General features: G+C 45.8%; 1 protein-coding gene across 4 annotated transcripts in view; it reads right to left on the reverse strand.

The window, feature by feature from the left end:
- The window catches only part of LOC113943825 (probable E3 ubiquitin-protein ligase HERC3), a 48,922-nt gene extending 45,041 nt beyond the window's left edge, over positions 1 to 3,881 (reverse strand). For all 4 annotated transcript variants that reach the window (XR_003526464.1, XR_003526465.1, XR_003526466.1 and 1 more), the window contains exons 1-2: positions 3,838 to 3,881; positions 3,631 to 3,640 (exon numbers count right to left, since the gene is read on the reverse strand). The gene's annotated coding sequence lies outside the window, so the exon portion shown is untranslated. The remainder of the gene's footprint in view (positions 1 to 3,630; positions 3,641 to 3,837) is intronic.
- Positions 3,882 to 8,104: the final 4,223 nt, after the last annotated feature.

Genomic DNA, 8,104 nt, shown 5'->3' on the forward strand with positions numbered 1-8,104 from the left:
CATGGGAAGGGAAAAAACATAGCAATAGAAAAGGCCCAAGGAATTACTCAGAGTGAACTTAATAATGACAACAGGATGCTAATGCATAAAAGCTGGGGGGAGGGAAATAGCATTCCAGAAGAAGCACGTGAAAGATTTTAGTAACGCTCCCTTGTCACTTCTAATCTCAATAGGTTTGGCTTATTTGTAAGCATGCTAAACTAATAAGACATTGAGAACTCCTCTGATTGAGCCAGAAACTAATTAAAACTTTTTTTGCAAAGGGAATAAGAAAGAAGATTAAAAAATGAAATACCTGAGACATCAAGTCTTATGACACACCATGCCATGTTTTAAGCTAAGGCAATTTACAGCAGCAGCATTTCCTATCTTACCACAGGACAGAAAACCAAAAGGTAATCCTTGAAACATCAAAGATTCCTTCTCCCACTCCAAGCAGACAGGAAACATGCATTCAGTTTGTTTCCAAAACCCAGTGCTAATTCAAGCTCTAGGTATTAGCAATAAAGCCTTTCCTAATCTAAGCCCTAAGTAACGAGTGTTCATCTCTTACCACACTACCCTTGCCTGTCAGCAGCGGTCACTTCCCCTGAGGCAGGACTAAGCTGGAAGAGGGAGGGAGAGGTCTGGATTTTCCAGTTACTACTTCATCAGTGGTGCAATTTCCTACCGCGAACCGTTTACTTGGATCTTTTATTAGGTGCTTTAAATTGTGCTATGAACCCCATTTATCGCTACCAGCCCTTGCTCCTCTATATCATAATTCAGTTCATTCACACCCTCAGATGTGCTTATCACTGGCCAGCTCCAAGGCACCAAGAGGAAAAAGCAGGAGGTTACAAAGCCCTGCCTAGTTAAATCAGTCATGATGTACACTGCATTTGGTTGCCCTCAGCACAAAAGCTTGATGGAAGATACCCTCTACACTGGCTATGCTAAGAATAGGAATGCCGTGAGACACAAGAAAATTGAAGTGTGTACATGTGCTTTAAATGGCAAAACTGCTACATTTATAGTAAACTTCATGTTCTATCACAACAAAACAAACCAAAAAACAACCGAACCAAAAATGCATAAGCAATAGCCTGAAGGTGGTAGGAATCATTTCAAAACTGACACCTGAAACGGTAGAAATCTGGGACTGCCATTTCCCTCAGCCTGGGGAATTGCCCTATTATGAAGATATAAGAAAGATATAGGAAGCACAATAGTAGCAATCCTGAAGATCCAAAGGTCACATTCCCTGCTAGGATAAATGGATACTGCCTCTGAGCTGAAAAGATTTCACTAGTATACAACATGAACCACAATGACATTGTATAACATGAGCTAAATATTAATTTGGGATACCTGCTAAAAGGGTTCCTCAATGGTCTGCTCCCTATGGACTAGTCGTCTTCCCCAGTGCTACTTTCATTTAAAAATGCTAAAAATACTTTAATTGCTTTCCTTGTGTTCATATTCCACACAAGAATTTGCTGCTAATGGGCACCGGGATGTGACGTGATTGGTAAGAGATGTTCTTCCTCCAGCTAAGACACTGTTCAAAACAGGAAGAGTTCTAACTCCCAGTTATCTATATAAACTCTGGAGTGATATTTCGTTCAACCCTCATTCATGTAGCCACATTTTCTGAAGCCCCCCAAGTTTAACAATCCCTATGGCACACACAGAAAATCTAGTCTTCACTAGATTTTTTTTGTTAGTTTTTTTAAATCATCTCTATCGAATCCCATCCCCTCCATCCTCCAAACATTCTACTGATAAATCCCTGTGCAGCTCAGTTTCATGGGGAGCACCTTCCACTGGAAAGCAGCAACCAACATAGCCATTTTCAATTTGAGTGTACAGGCACAGCTAAATATTTCCAATGGCCTGGTGAATTTCCTTATGTTGAAGACACAGCACATTTTTAAAACCACAACTTTAAGACAGGTTTTTTTATCCGTCCCAAAAAAGCTCTTGCAGGTCTAAATACACTATGTATTCAGTAGGAGCTGTGTCCTGAAACACAACGAGGCTTTAAACGATAATTTCACACTCTGGTGAAATTGGTTTCCAATCTGGTTAAGGCAGTTACTCTTCTCTGACAGTAGCAGAGGAAGTAAAAATCCATGTTACGGTGCAAGCTACCTCTACAAGCTGCATACCTTTCTTATACTAAAACAATTACATAAGAAGTTTCTGGTGTAGGCAAGCACTAACAGACATGTGTCTGCACATACACATATATATATATAAAAATATGGATATGGTTTATATTCATTTGTCTGAAATTTTAAAAGTTATTAATATTCCTAGCTCAATACACCTTAAAAAAACTGAATTCTTATCTTCTGAGGACAAACCCCTAGGGGAGATGTTTTTCTTAAATGCATCAGTTAAGGCATTAAAGTTCCCACTTCTTTTTAAAAACTGGATTGCAAGAACTGCAGTACCCAACCACATCACCTATTTCTGTTCTTCACAGATCACAACACAGTCAGCTTGATATTCGTGTTTCAGAGATAAGAGAAGATGCAATGCAGTAAAGCCGGTCTTTTGCAGAGAATCCTCACATACAACAAACATTAAAAAAAAAAAAAAAAAAAAAAAAGGAGAGGAGAAGGTATAAGGTCACATTCTCAAAGCCTGACATTCCAAGAATAATTCACCATCAAAGGATATGAAGGATGTACACAGCACAGCTAGAGCTAGGAAAACCTCACACTGAGAGGAATATTTTGAGGAAATCTATTGTGGGTGGAAGACCCACCCTCTGCTATAATAAGGCTCAGCTGACATACTAAGTATATATCTTTTGGTGAAAAAGCCACCCCGCTGGTTTGGTGAAATAATAATGCTGCATGTACAATCATGACAGGATGTGTTTTATTTTGCCTCTCTCTTTTTAATAGCTTTTACGCCATACAAAGTCTCTTCACACAATCACACAAACATATTTTAAAGCCACTTCTACTCTGTGCCCTTTCTGGGAAAGTCAGCTAAGTAAATACCGTGATTGCAACAAGCAACACTCAAAGCTGAATGCTCTCTAAACAAAGAGATCTGCCAACTGGCAGAGCATGAATAAACAAGTTTTTCCTTCCCTCTTGTTTGTGAGATTTCAGCTAGCAAATATGCTCCTTCTATCAGCATTGCTCAACAATGACGGAATTTACTGCTGCTTTCTGCCACTAAGGCTCCAAGCCCACTTTCTTCTTCATTCTGCCTCCGTTTTAGTCTCACTCAATGTACAATGTAAACTAGGCTATAGAGTAAGAGAACACAAGGTGTATCAGCAAACGAATTAAAGAAGGAACACAGCATTTCCATTGCACAACCACGGGCCCTTAAGCTGGATGTGCCCCCTCCCCCCAAAAAATTTAAAAACATATACCTAAAATCAAACAAGACATCCACCCCCCCCATCACCTCCATTTTGCAATCCCAGTAAAAAACACCTCCCTGCCTTCACCCCGAACACGGGCTTCTTGGCTCCTGTGATGCTGCTGGCGCTGCTTCCCACGCCCCGACCGCCGCTTCCCGCGGACACACACCACCGATCCCGGACCGCCAGCAGCGGCCCCAGACACCCCTGGGCAGCGGAGCCCTGCCCGCCCCGCAGGCAGGGGATGCAGCAGCAGCGGCCGCCCCCGGCTCCCCGCACCGGCCCGCGGAGGCGCCGCCCGGGGACGCGCGTCCTGCGCCGGGGAGGGCGGTGGGCACAGGGGGCTCCGCCGCGCCCCGGCCCCGGCCCCGGCCCCGGCTCTGGCTTTGGCTCCCCCGCGCACCGTGTCGGCCCCGGGGCCGGCGGCAGCCCCACCGCCGATCCTGGCTCTCCTTCCCCGGCACTCACCCGCCGCTGCCGCCGCGGCGACGAGGAAGGGAAGTCCGGCCCCCGCCGCCGCCGCCGGGAGTGACGCGCGGCGCGGCCAATGGGCAAGGGCGGGCTCGGCCCCCGGCGGGCGCAGGGAGGGCCGGGAATCTCTTTTCCCTGGAGCCGGGGCACTGCTCGGGGTCAGAGCGCCTGGCGGCCGCCCGGCCTGCCTGCCGGTGTTGGAATGCCGCGGGAGTGAGGCTGCAGGCACGGGCGCCGGGAGCTCGAGCCCTGCCGGGGAAGCAGGTCAGCAGCCGCTCTAAAGACAGCAGGAATCAGCGGGCAAAGTTTAGCACATTCTAGAATTTAAGCTGATCTAAATGAAGGTTTCTCAGGGAACAGCCAGCTTACGACTGCTTGAAAATGTGATAAGCATGAAATATCACTTGTGGATGACAATAAGTCAGTTCCTTTCCCCTTAGCCTGTTTTTTCGCCTTGCATTTTGTGTGGCCTCCAGTCACCTGTCAGACTCATTTGTTTAGGAACGCATACGTTTTTATACAAAGTTTCAACCTCAGGAAAAGGTTTGTTGTCAAAGTATAAATCTCCGTTGAGAGAAAGAAGGGGGAAAGAAAAAAGAGGCCCATGAGCAAGCAATTATGTAACTCCTGAGTACTCATTTTCTGGTTTTAATGGCATCCATTAGAAAAAGGTTACGCCCCACAAGAGCAATACACAAGCTGGATCCCATTCAGACCACCAAAATGACAGTCAATATCTGAGCAAACCTCAGCCAGATATTAGCAAGGGCTCAGGATGGGGAGGGGAGGTCCCTCAAGCAAGGCCAGTGCCCACAGGATTCATTGCCCTTATACTACATTTCTGGCACTTTGCAATGTTTGTGCACTTGTCATGCAACGTGTCACATATCAGGTAAAAAATCACCCGTATTTGCATGGATCATGCGTGTTCAGCATAAGAAGAGCCACTCTAGTGTTAAATTACACTTGTGGTGTAACAGGCTTGACTTAAGCAGTGTTACAAGCAGCTCCAGTTCTGGGCCCCTCAGTACAGGAAGGATATTGAGGTGCTGGAGCAGGTCCAGAAGAAGAGCAACGAGGCTGGTGAAGGGACTCGAACACAAGTCCTATGAGGAGAGGCTGAGGGAGCTGGGGCTGTTTAGCTTGGAGAAGAGGAGGCTCAGGGGAGACCTCATCACTCTACAGCTACCTGAAAGGAGGTTGTAGCCAGGTGGGTGTCGATCTCTTCTCCCAGGCAGCTATCAGGAAGACAAGAGGGCATGGTTTTAAGCTCTGCCAGGGGAGGTTTAGGTTGGATATTAGGAAGAAATTCTTTACAGAGGGTAATCAGGCATTGGAATGGGCTGCCCAGGGAAGTGGTGGATTCTCTGTCCCTGGAGGTTTTTAAGATGAGACTGAATGTGGCACTTAGTGCCATAGTCTAGTAACCACAGTGGTACTGGATCAAGGGTTGGACTTGATGATCTCAGAGGTCCTTTCCAACCCAGCTGATTCTATGATTCTAGAATAACTGAAAGTGTAGGTAGAGGAAAAAATATTTTCTGTGTTTGCTTTCGTTTCTGCTTTGTTTGTTTCATCATCTGGAGATCTTTGCAAAATAGTCAGCATTTCCCTTTACACTCGTTTTTCTCTGTTTCTGACTGAGCAATCAAGGAGGGGAAGGTACACAGAGAAAAAAAATGAAAAGGAAAAGAAAAAGAAGTAGATGATGGAGCAAAGCTCCATTTTAATTTTGTGGAGAACTTTCAAGGCTGTTCATTCATAAATTGATACAATTTTAAATAAAGACACCTAAATAGACCATCTCTGGTGGTGTCCCTGCACTCTGCTGTGCACACCTCCCTCTGGAGCCTGCTGCTGCCACTGCAGCCTCTTCTTCCTAAGAGCCCAGGTTTCCTTGCACCATGGGTCTTCCTCATCTGGGCTCAGTCAGGCTGGATCAGGCTGGAGTTCAGGTCTGCCTGCTGGCTAAGGGCTGCCCCAGGTGGGCCCATGGCGAGGCTGGACCTTTGCCAGAAGAACGCGTAGCTCACCATTTCCTTCATGGGTTAGGTCATCCAGAGACCACGTATCTGAAGATATCCAGAGATGACAAAATCTGCAGTTCATCCTGATTTCCAAAGCACCTCTCTTGTCCCTGGAGCAGCTGAATAGCAGTCCAGTATCCAGAAGCACACAGGCAAGCAATTGATGAGATCTCCTGACTGTTGCGGTAATACAGGTTCATTAGAGTTACCTCCACAAAGGGAGACGAGGTAGTGCCTTCTACCTGTCCTGCAAACCCTGTTCCAGTAGGTGTTTTCCTCCAGAGCCCTTCACTAGATACCCTTCATAGCTCTCTGCCCCCATGGGCCATGGCACACACCTTCTAAGAGGACTGGGCAGAGGCAGCGATGCTTTTATGCCTGGTCAGCCCTGCCTGTTGCCAGGCATCTCATCAACTTGGTAGCCTGAGGAGGGCATGAAAGCCAACACAGAGCACACCTCCACAGGGAAACTGCCCCATGGGTCACAAGTCTATGCCCCAAACACCTGGGCCAGAAAGCTTTTGTGAGTAGCAAATGTCCATCTTTGTGCCCATTGATATCTCTGTGTTGATGTGAAAGCAATGAACTCTTCTGCATTCTTCCATTTTTGGCCCTTCCCACGTTAGGGAAGAGCTCTTCAGAGTGGCTCAGCTGGGGATTAGCCATGTAAGGCAATGTCCCACTACCTCCCATGGAAGAAGTATTTCTGTGTAGTGTCCTCTCTGCAGCAACTTGATCGCAAACCTCACCCCTCACACATTTCACCAGGACACCTCCTTAATTTCTCATGGCTTTCAAGCCATGAGAAGTGCTTAGGATGGATTTGGTTGCCTCAGATCCACCCTGGTTACATCACCAGCTCTGCCAGGCTCTTGTGCTTCTCTACAGGTGATGTTCAGATCAGACAAGTGGCCTAAAAAAAATTCCTGCTGCAGGTTCAGTGTACTTTTGCTGCCTATTTGAAGCCTTTTAAACTCACAGCTTAATGTGATGCTCACTCATGTTATATTCTCCTGCATGTCTTATAATGGGCACTGCTTGAGAAAATGTAGACACAGCTCAGTGTCCAAATTAATTTCAGAAAATCAGAGAGGAGTGCTCTACTCTGAAGGTCTTTATATATATATATAAAAGCAGGGCTTATTTGAGGACAGATTAAAAATAGCCTTGAAAGTTACTCTGGGCCTTAATCTCCCACGTGATGTTGCATCATACATGACGAGAAGGAAATTCCTTCAGGCTCTAAATAAACCTATTATCATTTAATCCCTAATGGGTTATTTTGAAACCCAAAGAGGATACATCTTTTATGCACTTGCACAACACAGAAGATCACTCTCAGTTTCCAAGCCCTACCAGAGGCTTAGAAGACCATAAAAAGGGAAACAAGCAGCCAGAGTAGGCCGATGAACAGCAGGCTAAGCTGCCAAAACAGAAACCTGTGGTGGCATGGCAGCATCAGCCAGGGTGGGATGGGGACAACAGCTTGGGCTTCTGCCAGTTCCCTCTTTCCACAAAATTACACCTCCAGCAAGCTGGTGCCTTTCCCAGAGGATGTAAGCATCCCTGTGATGTCCTGTTTGCCCCAGGTGGGTGAGGGGGACGGGTTAGGTCTGAGTGGGCCAGGTCCTCTCATTCCCCTTGGCTGACAGCTGGCATCCTCCAAGGTGCTAGTTCCCCTCTTGTTACAACTGCCATACCACCTGCTTTCCTGTACCACCCTGGTGCTTGAGGTGAGTGCTTGATGTTTTTCCTTCTTAAAAGGAAGCTTTCTTATTTTTTTAGTACGTAACAATGTCCATTATACTGAGCTGGAAATTAATAAATAATGTCCATGTCTTTCCTAGGAAACATTTACTTTTCTAAAGAAAAAAAAAACCACTAGCAGTCAGTTTTTGTCACAAAACAAAAAGGTTTGTGTCATTTACTGACATTTTATCCCGGTCCAAAAGGGTGTGTGTGCGTGTGATACCCAACACAAGGTCAAGACAGAACACAAAATAAAAACTGCTGTTGACTTCTCGCTTTCAATTTTTACATTCATCTAAAGCACATTCTGCATGAAACAGGAAAGACTTACTTGTTCAGCATATACAATACATATCTTTGAAATACACTGATATCAGCCTTCGAATCCTCTTGTGAATGGCTTCCCCAGATCAAGGGGGACAGAAAACACAGATATGCTGCCATGGATAGGCAGATGCATAATGAAGGAAGAACACAACCACAGGGG

The sequence above is a fragment of the Corapipo altera genome, unplaced genomic scaffold (genome assembly GCF_003945725.1).
Source record: "Corapipo altera isolate COAL_440 unplaced genomic scaffold, ASM394572v1 22b, whole genome shotgun sequence".
NCBI classification, from domain to species: Eukaryota; Metazoa; Chordata; class Aves; order Passeriformes; family Pipridae; genus Corapipo; species Corapipo altera.